This window comes from Lepidothrix coronata, unplaced genomic scaffold (genome assembly GCF_001604755.1).
Source record: "Lepidothrix coronata isolate B3197 unplaced genomic scaffold, Lepidothrix_coronata-1.0 Scaffold6, whole genome shotgun sequence".
In the NCBI taxonomy this organism is placed as follows: Eukaryota; Metazoa; Chordata; class Aves; order Passeriformes; family Pipridae; genus Lepidothrix; species Lepidothrix coronata.
Genome location: NW_016690186.1, coordinates 7,356,350 through 7,371,430, shown reverse-complemented (window position 1 = coordinate 7,371,430; position 15,081 = coordinate 7,356,350). Strand labels below are relative to the sequence as shown.

At 44.2% G+C, this 15,081-nt stretch overlaps 1 protein-coding gene across 1 annotated transcript in view; it reads left to right on the top strand.

Annotated features, from left to right (window-relative positions):
- The first annotated feature begins 3,792 nt into the window (after nt 1-3,792).
- Nucleotides 3,793-15,081, top strand: part of TAF4B (TATA-box binding protein associated factor 4b) — a 70,454-nt gene continuing 59,165 nt past the window's right edge. The window contains exon 1 of the mRNA XM_017833846.1: nt 3,793-3,871. The gene's annotated coding sequence lies outside the window, so the exon portion shown is untranslated. The remainder of the gene's footprint in view (nt 3,872-15,081) is intronic.

Sequence of the window (15,081 nt, the reverse complement as noted above, 5' to 3'; positions counted from 1 at the left end):
TTTCATGTCAAGTTTTTAATTTTTCCCATTTAAATTAACTATTTTAACTAATGAGATTAAATTTTCACATCTATTTCTGCCCTTCATGTTGCTGTCACATGGTTAAGTTAATTCCATAGTGCTGCCAAGTTTCTAGCACTTAGGAAAAGCTTAAGGCAAATATTGCAAGTTTCTCATTCCAGCTAATTTGCTTGTTACATTTAACTGATGATTTATCAATTTCAGAGAAAATAAAACTATTGTAAAAAGGATCACTGACAGATTAAAAACCCTGAAGCATATTAGATTGATTTTATAGGGTTATAGTAGACTGAAACCAGTGTTGGATGTGAAACTGATTTAAGATCTAAGGACTTGAAAAAGGTCTGTCTTCAGAAGAGGTAAGGCCTGCTGTCTGAACAGAAATTTTGGAGAGTGGGTAGCTGGTTTGTATTTTAAATATGCTATTTGAAAGCCTCCAGAAAGCTTAAAACAGCAGAAACAGATTCAGTGTGCACTGTATAAGTCTCAATTGTTGGAAATGGGTTATGCAGACCAAACTATGGGCAGTATATATATATATAACCTAATAACTCTTGGGAAGGAAATCTGAACTGTTGGTTGCAGTAATGCTTTCTTATGCCTGGAAGGTAAAGAAGGTACTTCTACATGAGTGTCAGATGAGCCCGTTCATGGGTTATTTGAAGTGGTAAAAAAGGTCAGTTTGCCAAGGCTGGGTGTTCATGGAGTGAACAGCTGGGTGTATCTTCAGCTGACTTTGAAAAGCAGTTACTGTGTTTGGCAGTATCCCCTGGCGTAAAAAAGATGTAGACAAGAATGATGTCTTAATTCAGAGTTTTTCAATGCATGGGATGTTTTGGTGGTCACAGTCACCCAAGAGAACAAAGATTTTAGAAAAGAAACAAAACTCCAGGTAATGACAAAAGTAAGTTTTCTTACATCTGCTGTAACCTCTTCAGTTATGAAAAATAGCTTTGAAATTCCAAATTCTTTGGTCCTTGTTATTCTGAATCACTTTCTGCATTTCTCTTAACTTTGTTAATGAAGACTGTATACTGATAACACACTTTTCCAGTGTGGAAAAAGAACCCTTCCTTTTATTTGCTGTGCAGTTTCATAGAATAATGGGTACCTCTGCTTTGTTTGGACACTTATGGCACTTTAACTTTTTTTTTAAAGATACATGTATTTGTAAATCTGGGCTTTGTTCACTGGGCTATGGGGGCTTTTTTCTTCTTTGTTATAATTGTGCTATGCCTTTTCTTGTGTTGTATTTCAGATTGCTTCCTTTTCTCCTTGCTTCATATATTTTTTTCTCTCACTATACTGGTTTTCCTACTTCCTCTTTTTACATTCTTCTGTGCCTTGCAGCTTTAGTGCATACACTTCCGTCATCTTCAGCTGTTTCTTTTTGTCTCTTTCAGATATGCTTTTACTCCCGAGCATTTGCATGGGGGTGTCAGAGACTCCCTCAGAAGCTGAATGGCCCCAAGAAGATAAAAGCTGGGTCTTAAACTCCGCTCTTCCTGAAGTGCAAGAACAGCAGATATCATGCCTTCCCTTGCACCCTCCTCCTTCTGCCATCAGTCACTATTGGGCTCCACTAGAACTGAAGTTTCCCCATCTCCTGGTCTCTGAGCATCATTTGGCATGTGGGAGGTAACTTGCTGTACCCTGGTTGTTACATTGTGTGTGTAAAACAGCTTCATATACGTAAAAAATGATGTAATTTGGTGAGACTTGGCAGAGCTCTGAAGGGTACAGAGGCTGCCTGCCTCCTGTCTTTATCACCTCTTCTTCCACCATCTTCCTAGCTTGCTCTGATACTTGGAAACTATAACCATTGCTTTTGTCACTTGAGATTTTGGGCTGATTTGTTCTGGAATAGGATAGACATGGTGAGAGTTGAGATAAGGCGAGAGTTGTGGTGATGAGGGACAGGGGTTGCTGTGTGAGAGAGGACAGAGTCTGTTTGTCCCTGGCACCATTAAGGCCCTTAGCCACCTAGTCATGCAACTGATCCCCATGCCTGTTGTTACCTGTACTAATGGAGTTTGGGAGGGTACAGCTACCTGTGTTGTGACCACCCTGGAAATTAAGCTGTAGCCATGTGCTTCTAGTTCTCATCTCATGCAATTTCTATTCTGTAGTTGTTTCTATTGCTGCTGATAGCGATTTAAAGCAGTAACACTGTAAAATCAAGAAAGGTTGTTACTGGAAATGGTCAAAAAGAGGCTCCTGCAATCTGAAAAATCTATAAGCAGCAGTGCATGGAAATCTCTATCAGGGCATAAAAAGAGCTGTATAATTTTTTGCATTCTGTTCACATTTTACATGATTTTCAGTGTATCAAATATTAGAATTTGTCTATCTTTTTACCTGAAAAACACAGTTGCAAGGGAAGTTTAATAGATGAGTAATTATTTTTTATCTCCTAATATTTTGTTGGACTTTGTGCTTTTTGTACCACGTTAATGAACCATACAGCAGGCCTTGGATTTTGTAATTGCTTATGCGGTGTTCAGTTTGGGCAGATATAAGCCATACCCCTTCAGCATTATGGGTAAAGTCAAGCATGTGCATAAACGAAATTCAAAATCTATTGAAATGTAGCCCAGACATAGCTATGATACACTGAAGGTCATGCACGCATTCCCATCACACGAGCAAAAACTTTCAGTTATACTCTGAAATTCGTTTTTAGGGCTGTGTTGTATGCATCCTGTCACGAACAGCCTTGCTTTACAAGGGGAGCGAGTTGCACGTCCCCACTCAGCCTTTCTTCAAGCCGAGCCCCGGGCGTGAAGGTCAAGTGAGACAACTTTGTCCCCTTCACCCTTCCAGGTCCGCGCCGCTTTCGCCTTCTCGGCCTGTCAGCAAGTTCGTATCGTGCCATAGGGAACTCCTACACTTGCCGGCGTTCCTTTTGTTTCGAATGGAAACCCCAAGGCCACCTGCAGCCCAGGTACAGCCGGGGGTGGTGTGGCGCACGTAGGCGGGCCGAAGGATAGCACGGCGAGAAGAGCAGCACCCAGCCCCGTTCGCTTCCAGCTCCGCGGCTCTGCCGCGCTCACCCCACGTTACCCACCCGGCGTTACCCACCCGGGGCTCCGGGCGCGCCCTCTCGGCCCCCCAGCCCCGCCCGCCGAGGGGTCTCTCCGCTGCCGCCAACTTTCACCCGGCGGGGCGCGGGGCTCCGCACGGCCCCGTACACACTGCGGGCGGGCGGGCGACCTCAGGGGGCGGCGAAGCCGGGCTCGGCTCGGATGGGTTGGGCTGGGCTGGGCTAGGCTGGGGCGGGCGCCGCCGCAGTAGGGCGCGCTGGCGGCGTGGGACCGCCCTCCGCCCGTCCTCCCCTCCCTCCCATCCTCCCCTCCCTCCCTCCCTCCCGCCGCCGGCAGGGGAGGCCGGGCGGCCGGGCCCACGTGCGCGGTGCCCGGGAGCCGCAGGAGCGGCGCTGCCATGTGTTTCCCTGGGCGCGCCGGCGGCCGGGGCAGCGCCTGAGCGCCCCCCGCCCGCAATGCTGCGGGGCGCCGCGGGGCTCTGCGCGACGCGGCCGCCCGCTGGCCCCTCGCCTTCTCCTCCTCCATGAGCACCTCGGCGGCGGCGGCCCCCGTCAGGCTGATGCCCGGCGGACACCCGGAGCAGGCGGCCGCCTGCGCCCCCGCCGCGGGCTCGGCGGCCGAGCGGGGCAGCCCCGCCGCCAAGGTGCCCGGCGCGCCCGCCGCCGCCCCGCCGCCGCGCCCCGCGCCCTCACCCGCGGGGTCCCCGGTGCCGCAGGCGGCCGCTCCCGGGGTCCCGCGGCCGGTGGCGCTCAAGGGTCCGCCCACGGCCACCCTCCAGTTGCCGGCCAACTTGCAGCTGCCCCCAGGTGAGTGATCCCTAGCGGGCTGCCCCGATTGCGGGCATGGTACCGTGTCGCCACTTCCCTGGGATGTCGCGGTCCTTGCTGTCGCGGAGCGGGTCGGCAGGACGGGTATCCCGCCGCCCTGCCCTTGCTGCTGGGGACGAGGCGTGGCGAAGGACGGGCCGGGCGGCGGGGGATGGTGGTGGTGGTAAAGGTGTGTGTTGCGCAGGTTGGTTTGCTGCCCCAAACTTCTGGGAACCGGGATGCGTGTCTGTCTTGCAGGGCTTTGGGAATGTGACTGTGTTCAGTCAGTTAGCACTGGGGATGCTTACAGCCTATCTGGAGGATGGATCTGGAAGTCTCTGGATTCAGGCAACTTCTTACTTTGCTGGATAGCACGAGGAGCAGAAGGAATATAACCAAAAACATAGTGGTCAAGTTACCATAATATGTGACTTGAAAACGACTGATGGAGGCTTTCGTAGAACTTGGATGAAGGAGTATCCGGGGAGGGGTGTGTGAGCGGGGATTGGCGACTGCAGAGCGAGTCCCGTAACTTACCGTGCGGTAAGACTGCCCGCGCTCCCGGGCAGTCCCACAGGAATTCTTTTCACTGGCACAACCAGGCCGATAGACCGTCAGTGAAACAGAATATTGCCGTGCCTAAGGAGGGCACTGCTGAAAGTTCATTACGTGTTGCTCCTTGAAACGCTTTTTTTTTGTGTAAAAGCTATGTGGAAAACGAAGAGTTCAGAGAGGTCCCGCGCTTCCTATGGCGGCAACGAAAATATTAATGGAGGAATTGCATAGTGCTGATAAAGACAGCTTAATTGGATAGCAGCAGAGGGTTAGCCAGGGCTCCTACCTGCGCTTTCTCTCAAGAGGAAGAAAATGCTGTTGGTTCTGAACTTCCCGCTCTTTCCTGTCGGGCTGCATTTAAATGCTTTTTAAAAAAGAAAGTGACTTTGATTCAACTGGTTTTGATCTTGCTCTATTGAGACCCCAAGATATGTAATGACTTTATTGTTATTTGGTGCTGTAATTATTTCCTGCCAGGACAGTTCTGTTGTTGGAGCATCTGTTGCAATTACTTTCAGGTCGGATGTTGCAGAAAAGGATGACTGGTTTTACAGTAATTCCTGTGCTAGTAGTGCATATTTGTTTTTTTTTTCTCTTTCTTTCCTCTTTTTTTTTTTTAATTGCAATGTCTTTACCAAAGACATGCACTTCCCAAGGATATGTATAATGCTGATGTAATTTTAAAAAGTTGTCTTTAGTCAGTAAGTTTCACTGTAGATTTCCCAGCACTCAGATGATGCTATAATGTCTGGGTAGTCAGCAGTCAAGGATGAGTCTAAATCTTTCCACTGAAATGAGCCATGATGGAAATATATTAACTTCTTGTAGCAGGAGTCCCCAGGTATTCCGGTTTTGTATCTAATATTTTTGCTTTTGGGAATGTATTGACATTCAGTGAAACACCTTTCTATGAAGGTGAATGCTCGTGCAAATTGCCTGCAGTTGGGGAACTACAAGTTGGCAAAACTTATGTTTTCTTCGTAGTGGGCTGGCTTTGATTACATCAAGGTATACTGTTGAATGTCATCTGACTTGTATTGTGGCAGTAGGCAGATGTAACAAAACTAGCGTTACCCTTCAGTTGCATCAGCTTGTTTTCCTTGCTCCTGGGACAATGCAGCCTTTGTATTGGAAGTTCAGAGGTGCTGGTGCTGTGCAGCATTGTAAATTAAAAGTAACAGTATGGATTTTAGTGCTTCAGAAGAAACGTAGAAGTTGTCAGATTTCAAATGGATCAATGTTTCATGGAAACTTGCCTAAATAATTGTTGTAAGGATGATATAAAAATGCATTCTGGCTTGAGTAAATGTTAGTATTTTACCTCTATCTTCTATGTGGATTCAATTTTTAATTAATAATAAAAAATGCAAGATGAATAGCATTAAACCTGCAAGTGTTAGCTTAACATGATTAAAAAAAGAAGGTGGAATAAACAACCAAAATATTAGGCTTGAAAAGTTTGTATTTCAAATAAACTGACAAATCTAGCCATGCAGGATAAAATACAGAAGGGAGAATGCTCTTGGCTTTAAAATGACAGCATTCAACTTTTGTGGCATCTGGTAAGAAAAATGCATACAGAAAACATCCTTCCCTTGAGTTTCAAAGGAAGATGTTTGAGCTGTCTTGTTCTGAGGACAGCACTGCCCTTACTGGTCATCCTGAATTACTCATGAACTGCTTTCATCCTGGAGCATGCATTGCTCCTGTGCTTCTACAGTGCTGCAGTCCGGGGAAGGAAGGGCACCAGTGGAGCTGTGTTTGCCCCCGTGGCTTGGAGGGCAGTGGAGGTTCATGAAAGTCATGGATTTATGCTGTACTTTCTCTTCCGTTTCTACCTCCCCTTTCCTCTTGCTCAGAATAAAGCCAGGAGGTGGAAAAGGCAGATGACCAGGTATGACTCCTTGTGTCTCTGAGCACAGATTGCTCTTTTTACCTGCTTACCTAGGAAAGATTACTGGGCTTCGCAAGTTATCCAGGTCTTACAGGACCCAGACTCATGAGTAACAAGGGGTTTTGGTCACCCTCCTATGTATTCCTCTGCAAAGTGCTGTCACACCAGTCCTGCTGGTACTCAAGGCCATCCTCCTGCACCAGTCCATCCCTGGCTTGTGGCTGACCACCTCTGGGGGTTTTAATATGCAGTAGTACTCCAGCTAGGGACTGTGTCCTTCATGTACGGTCAGCCAGGGAGAGTCTGACCTGAGTGCTTGCTTGTGGTATTTTGACCTTACATACCATCAGCTGTTAGACTAAATGTTTGGGCTATCTCCTCCCCAATGGAGGGAATTTGTATGATATACCAAAGGGATCATTCCTCAGTTGCCCTCTTTGGTGACAAGAACATGTTATCAGCATTTCAGAAGGCTTTGTGTGTGGCAGTCTGTAGGACTGGCAGGGAACAGACCAGCATGACCAGTGCAGTTGCTGTCTCTGTCCTGAGCTCTGCTCCTTGTGTGGTCTGTGCTGATGCTTATGAACCTGCAAATGTCTCCTGTCATGGACCATCTGCTTATCAAGAAACTGTGTCCTTGGTTAACGTGAGCTTAATGTTGCGGGGGGGGGGGGGGGGGGGGGAAGTGGATGGGCTGTGCTACTAACAGGAGGAAATAATTTACTTGGGAAGGGGAAGGAGTGACAGGGGCTATGTCAAACGTCCGTAGTTCACCTTAGTGCCTTTGGGCCCTGTACCGCTTTGGAGAAGTGAAGGGTGGAAAAAGAGCATAGAAACAGCAAAAAGAATGTTAATGTTTTTCCTTGGTTTCCTTGTTTACTTTTCTTGAACTTAGGTTTTTGTCACTTTTCTGTCTGTACTTGTGGCTTTCATTCAATCCCTGGCCCTGGAATGCTCATAACAGGCAGGTGTTGAAAGGACAATTAATAAATATATCCACTTCTCTTCTGGTAGGATGAAAAAATACAAAACCGAACCAGATGCCAGGTATCCTCCATTGTTACCTTGGATCTGCTTCCAGCAGGGAAGCTCTTCAAAAAGCTCATCTCATGCCACTGCTGCTGGTTACAGGGATGGCAGCAGCTGCCATCAGCTGTCTCTGGTGTGTATTTCTGTTTTATGCTTTCCATTATTGCTAACACCAGTGGGCCTGAGCAAGTATGGTGTCAGCAAAGAGAAGTCGCCCCGAGTCTGCTGTAATTTGCATGAGTAATCTGGTGCAAGGCATGGTCTCTGCAAGTTTCCTTTGTACCTGACTGAGGAGGGAATGGCAGCAGATACAGCTTCTTTGTTTCTCTTTGCAGCTCAGTGGTCTTCAGTTGGATGTTTTACCTTGTCCCTGGCAGGTTTTCCACTGCCTACATCTTATCTAGGCTGATAGTGGATAAGTGTTCAGAAAGCACAACCACTGTTTGTGGCAGATGGTTGGAGCTGTGTGGCAAAAGGCAGTCAGTCAGCATGTGGACTCCTGTGGCTGGGAAGGAGAGAGCTGATGTGGGTATTCCAAAACTGCTGTGGGGTGGTATGGAGCCTGGTCTTGTTGGATTTCTCTTAACTGGATATAGAAACTAAGGTAACCTGAAGAGGTAAGGGCAGATAAACATCTGGATGCTTCTGCCTTCTGCTTTTGAAGTTGACCTAATACCTTTCAAGTCAAGTGCTAAGAATCTCCCTCTTCATGTTCTAGTTGGTTGTTTCTCAGTGGTAAAACCACACCAAGAATTTGTTATTTTCATATTTATGCTTTATTTTAGAATTGGAGGAAGCCCTGAATTTGAAATACTTCTTAATTTAAATTATGCTTGGGTAGGAGTAGGCTATCTAACGATTTCTTGTTTCAACAGGACAAAACCCCCTAGAAACTCCTTTGAAGTCTGCAGGTTTTAGATGTTGATAATCCCATGAAGTCTGAGTGTAGTATTTGTGCTGTAGGATGATCAGTAGGCGCTAAATAATACATTATTGTAACCTTTTGTATCCCAATAGTGTCCTTTAGCAGGTTTCTTGGGATGGATTCTTTGCAAACTTCTTTCTTTGCATCAGGTGACACCAGTCAACTTTTTTTCTTTCTGAGGAAGGGTCAGCAAAGCTTTGACAGGCTTGAAGAACTAAGTCAAATATAAAAAACAGTGGCTTCTACTGTAACCAGTAGAAATTTTGGCTGCTCTGTAGGACTTGATTTTGCTTTCAGGGCTGAATGTGACTAGCAAAACAATGCCTTCATATCATTAAATGCACAGCCGTGTTGGAATTAAGATTTAAATCTTGGCAGAAGATATAAAGCTAATGTCTAGATTTATGGTTTTCATGCACACAGAAAAGTAGATGCATTCTGAATACTGAAGCATAGAAATATGATGCTCAGTAAAATTAATGCTAAATGCTGTTCAGATTTTACAATCAATTGGAGTGTATTGCAAAGAATTACAGCCACAGTTTGGCGAATGGTAAACTTTTTTTAAGCCTTAGAAGAGAGAGAATGTGAGCCTAACTTGTGTTGCTTTTGCAGTATTTAAAGGACCCTTCGGCTTTTAGCAGTAAAAATAGCATCATCCTCACACAAGTGACAGCTGGAAGAAACACTAATTATGTTTTGGTATTCTTTCACCAAAGATACTGACTAAACTAGGTAAGCTTGTGTGTTATTATTTTGAGCAGTTGCTGTACCAGATTTTTTAAAGTTTATTTTAGAGATCCAGGTATTTGTCATGCCATGTGATAGGAATCTGTGCTGTGTTTAGTGGGTAGGACTGTAAATTATAGTTGTATATGCGAGTTGTGCTGTAAGTTGCAAAGCTTCTGATAACTATCAAAGATAAATAATTAGTACTGCCCTAATCACTTATGCAAAACCAAAAGGTAAATACTTTTTTTGAATTCTTTTTGCATGAAGCTATTTCTCTGAAAACTGATGATGCCAGAAGGAAAGCAAGTATAATTTGCAAAATGGAAGAGGTCACAATAGACATTTTTAATTGTCAGGATTAAGGTCTGTTCTGCCATCTGGGTCACGTTTAGAACAAAGTCCACTAACAGATCTTTTCCACCACTGTCTTGAGGTAATAGTATCTGATTGCAACTGAAGCAGGCTAAAAATGGCAGCAGGCAGAAAATGCATTTTGCTAATGAGCAAATCTGGAGTCTGTTAAGGCTGGAGAAGTGGTGAAGCTCAGTGATATTGTGGTGTAAGACCAGTCAGATGATATGATGACATTTCATTGATTTTCTTAGCTTGTGCTTGGAGACTAGTGCACACTTCCAGTTTGGTGGAGGCAGAGAAGATGCTTTCGTTAGTACTGGCTGCTCCTAGGAGTTGCCTGGGAAAGCAGATTTCCTTCTGTAGATGTCCAGGCTAGATTAAGAAGTGGGTGAAACAGCATGGCCTGGTTGGTACAACACCTGAAGACTTTTGCTTGCAACTTGCCCAGTGGCAGTTGACATGTAGTTCCAGTGGAGCCCTCAGAGCCAGAGCCAGCTGACTGGTGGTGTATTACCAGGCAGTCTGCTTGGAGCAGCCAGTGCTGTGTGTTGAAGAGGGTAAGTGTGGTCAGAACACCTTTATATATGGCTTTCATACTAGGCACTCAACAAATACCCACAGTTTTGCTGACAGTTTCCACAGTATCTGTGTAGACAGAAGTTAATGCTTCCATGAAGGTTTTGATGTCCTCTACAGTAAGCTTTGTTTGCTCCATCACACTTAAAACAAGGTGGTAATCAGTGTTAAAATTCAGTGTTAAGCCCTTGATTGTAAGTGAAAATCCATCCAACAGAGGAGTGAATTTGCACTTTTAGAAGAAATTAACTTTAAGAAGTTGGAATTCAACTTTCTGCTGATCCCCAAGTGAGCAATAGGGAAACAAGTGTGCCATTGCAGAATTAGTATGGATTAACTGCCTTGATTCTCCTCTTATTTAAAGGAGACAGAGATTTAAAGGGGGGTGATCTTGTCTTTTATTAGAACTCTATCAGGACACCAGTTCTTGGTATTCAGATGTTTTTATCATCACTTAGTTTAAAGTTAAGATTTGTAGTTCAACACTTCAGCTTCACATTTCTCTGTAACAGCTTCATGGCTGTTCTAGAAGTGCAGGGTATTGGCATTTCTGGTCCTTAGAAAGCTGTATGTAGTATTCACGCAGTGTATACTAGGAGTACACAGGAGGGTGTGGTGTAGAGACTCAATGCTGTTTTCAGTGCAGTAGGAATTGTCTTGAGAGTAAGGAAGAGTCATTTTGGCTCCTTTGAGGAACTCTTTCACTACCATCAGCTGAGTCTTCTGCAAATACTTGAAGCTCCTGCATGAGGTAATTTGGGTCCCAGAGAACTGTTAAGTCAGATCATATCCATAGATAATCCTAGAACTGTCTGATTAATGAGACAGGAAAGCAACCAAGCCTCAAGGAGCAAAGTTGCAAACCACAAAGATGAGATGGGGAAATGCTGATGGGAAATGATCCCAGTTGCTGAAAGACATGGCCCAAGGACAAGAGCTAGATGTTCTCACGATATCAAATAAGACTTGTGTTACGCAGCACTGGCTGGGAATCCCACATGCCTACACACAATAAAACCAGCAACTCTTGGGATTCAAGCGTAATAAATACATGGTGAATTCAAATAGAAACAGTAGTGCTGTCTTTTAACAATGCCCAAACCTGTTGGTTATTTTCATCCCCTCCAAGAATCATTGCGATGTCCTAATCTCTGATTTTCTTTAAAGGGTTGGTGTGGACATCTGTTGCTTGTTGTAAATAAAAGGTATATTACCTTGCAACTGGTATGGTTATATTTCTGCTTAAGAGTTCTACTATAACTGAAAAATTGCATGGATATCAATGTATTCTCAAGGAAAGAAGCTCAACTGTCTGTGCAGTCGAGGAGAACTCTTAACTCTGAAATGTGGACCTATATTCTGTGAAAAAGCATCAACACCAATTGCTAGTCCGTTAAACAGAGATATCTGTCTGGGCACCAAAATCCATTGATGAACACAGATATCCACCTGGGCACCAAAACGCATTGATGAGCAGCTAGCCTCCAACAGCTTGGATAAGACTTACTGATTGAGTAGTGTGTGAAATTTGGCTTCAGATTTTTGCATTTTTAGCATTTTGTGTCTAGTTCCTGGAGAAAGGGAGGGAGGCAGGATGTTGTTTATACTCATCAGACAAAGGTATGTGATGTCCATTATTCCAGGCTGTTTGAAACAATAGGATATCAGAGTCTGCTCCATCCTGCCTAGAAGAGATATCATCATCCTTTTCCTGGCTCCCTATGCTTCAAAAGGCTGTGTCTGTACTGGGTGTCTCAGGAGCTGGTGCCTGCTCTTAGCACAGAACCTTGCCAGAAAAAGGTTCGAGTTCCTGGAGGCAGCAGCCTTTTCTGGGACTGTAAGCCCCTCTGTTAGTGTGACAGAGCTGTGAGTATGTGATGGTGGTTTAAAAAACTGCTCACAGCAACCCAGGCCGTCTGGGAAACACTAATGCTAGTGAAACAGTGCTGTCAACTGGACAGTGATGTCTCTGAGGGAAGCTAGTCACTGGCTTTGAAAAGGTGAGATGTCAGACATCAGCCTTAAAAGTTGTAGGCCACAGTCTACAGGAATCTGCAGTGCAGCGTTTGTGCAGTTGGCAAAGATGCAATCAGCATTCATTGAAGAACTTGTGGGTGTAACATTGTATGGTATTTTATTTAGACTGTGTTCTGTTGTAGCATGAAAGTATATTGAGATTACACCCTTTGAACTTTTCTCCTGACCTGAAAATTAATGATTTCCATATATGTGAGCAAAACAAAGTGTCTTTCATTGGAACTCAAAATCAGGCATCTCATTGTGACTCTGCGATATCTACATGCCAATCACTGGTCCTGAGCTGTCACTGTAAAGACCCCTTAGTTTAGAAGTTTCCTTGGAATGGAGGGTAAGAACACAGTGATTTCTGGGATATGTACTTAATTAGTGAAACAAAATGTGAATGACATTAATTGTTTGAGGGCCTGGATCTGTGATGAATGATTCTGGTTGCTGCAGTAGCAGTGTTGATTGTGGGTTGATCGTTGCTGAATTTCTCTCGTGTCAACTGAAATTGACTTCCAAAGGTTGGAATGATTTGTTGTATGGAGTAAAATGCTTTGTGAGTGTAGGGCAGATACTGAACAACTCAACCCATGCTGTATAGATGAGCCCTCTGCCGTGTTTATTTGGGAAATCTAAAAGCAATCACAGATGTTATTCCAAGAAAAGCCTCAAACAGGTAATCTTTGTGACTTCACAGAAGACCTGTTGTCTGAAGTCAGTTGTATTTGAGAATAGAAGTTAGAGCTCATCATTGGAAGCCTTTGGTGAGGTAACTTAGTGTTGCTGCTAGATCTTTGTTGTAGCTTCATTCCTAAAACAGTGAAAAGCACAGCTACATGTTGCCTCTAGATTGGGCTGTTGTCTTTGTTTCTTCATCTCTACTACAGACATTTGCAGTGATGTCTAGGAAAACTCAAGTACATGGGGAATAAGTAGTTCTCCTGCATGCAGTACAGACCATACTTCATCTGAAAACATTACAGTCCCAACATATTAGAAGGGTTATGTAAGTCATAGGTTATGTAAAAGTTGTCACTGTCTTTCACAGTATTTCATTAATTGTTCCTACTTTTACAGCTAGTCTGCAACATAATGCACCTTGATACAATCCCTGCCAGAACAGTCTATGTCTCTAATAATGTCTGGGTTTGGTCTTAGTCCCGTAGTATGTTTTTATAACCTTTAAGTGATGTGCTCTGTGGGGCTCAAATGGGGTTGAAGAGGAAAAAAACTGCATTTTTTCTAAAGGATGGCTTTAGAGAGAAAAAGTATTTTCAAAGCTGTTGCATAGGTTAGTAGTGTATGACCTTTTATTTTCCAAATTTTGAGTAATCCTAGTCAGTCTGAGAAACTTAAAACTAATATTCCTTTTTTGTTGCCATTTAGTATCCTGCTAAAACATCCTCTTTAAAGCTTGGTCTTACCTTGTAATAACTGCCTTAAAAGCTATCCCTTTGTTTTGAGTAGCTCAGTGAAACAATGGGATTTGTTTAGGAACAGAGAGCACTGACACATTCCTGTTGTTTTAAAACATTTTTGTTGTTCACTTACTGATTTGGGACCTGAAAGTCTCATTTAGTCTTGTTTTTATAAGTGATGGTAAAATGTACTTTACTAAGGTTGGCAACATACCTGATGCAGGCACTCCTTGTTTTGAAATAAGCTAAATTTACCCTTCTTTGAAAGCAGCTTTTGTAACTTGTGTTTTCTCAAATGAGTTTGGTCTAATTGTGGTTAGTTCTTACTTGTATTTTATTTTAGGAGCAAGAGACTTCTTTTCATTTCCTCGTGTTGTTCCCCAGCCAGCAGTTCCCAAGAGCTGTTGTGTTGAGCAGTTGCATTAGAAACCACGTAATCGAAGTGGTGGCTTAACTTGAAACTTCAGTTTCATGTGTAACAGCATAAGGTGTATCTCCGCTGGAGCACAAATGCTGGATGGTTCATCTCAGGAAATTTCTTCTGGATGAAGTTCCCCTTCAGAAATGGCCTCGGGATTGCCTTATGTGGTGGAAGTTGCCCTTATGGTGGAATGCTTTTAGCAAACATCGGTGTTCAGTGCTGCTGGAGGAAGGCCTGAGCTTCAACTGGCAGCACAGCTTTGTGTTAACAACATTGTGGTTTCCTTAACACTTATTCTCTGAAATACAGTGAAACCCATGCAGGTGGGATTACCTACAGTGGCATAAACAGATCTCTGTCACTATCCCGTAGCACCTTGTTCATGTCTCTGGTGAATTTTTGCTGCTCTCTTGTTACAATGCAGAGGTATCTGGAAGCTGCTCCTCCTTCTAACCTGTGTTTCTTGGTTTCTCGGTTGGATGCTAAACCAAGTTCAGAAAAAGCTGTATTTCCTTGACTGGTGCTGTTGGGACAGTGAAAGTTTACAGCTGAGGTGTCTCAGGTTTGAGCAACAAATGGAATTTTGTTAGGATGCCTGTGATTTTCCATTTTCTCACAATGCTGGCATGTTTGTTCTGGATGGTGGCTGTCTGAGCTTTGCAGGAGTGATGCCAGGCACTCCTAGAGGCAGGGTTCCTGCAGCCTCTCTTTCAGGAGAGGGCAGATCACTGGGCAGAAAAGGTGTGGATCTCAATGAGACCTCTTCAAGGTAAGAAGGTATATCATGGCTCCTTCTGTGTAGGAAACTGAGCTGAGTTTTGGTTGTCAGGTCCTTCCCCTCCAACCTTGTCACAGGATTGCAGCTGAAGGAAGGTGTGCAGGGAACAAATGGTTGAAATAGATGATTCTATTTTAACTGCCTTCTCTGTCAGCCAGGAAAAACAAGTAACTTTCCAAAGGAAAATTATTAGCAAGACAGGCAGAATATAAAGGGACAAAAGTCTCAATTTGTTGTAAATAGGGCTCTTTGTTAATCTGCAAGAGACACCTGAGTCCTCCGGCCAAAGCATGTGAGAAATAATCCCTGACGGTAACTGGTCACTTGACTTTGAAAATAGGAACAGATTTGTAGCCCCAAAGGCACTGTGCCTTGCTCTTACTACCCAAATGCTTCAATGCTGAGGAATTCCTTCCTCTTCTCTGAAATAACTCCAGTAAAACTATCAAACATTCTTGGAAGTGCCGCCCAAAACTGGGCACCTGCAGTGTAACGAGAATGCC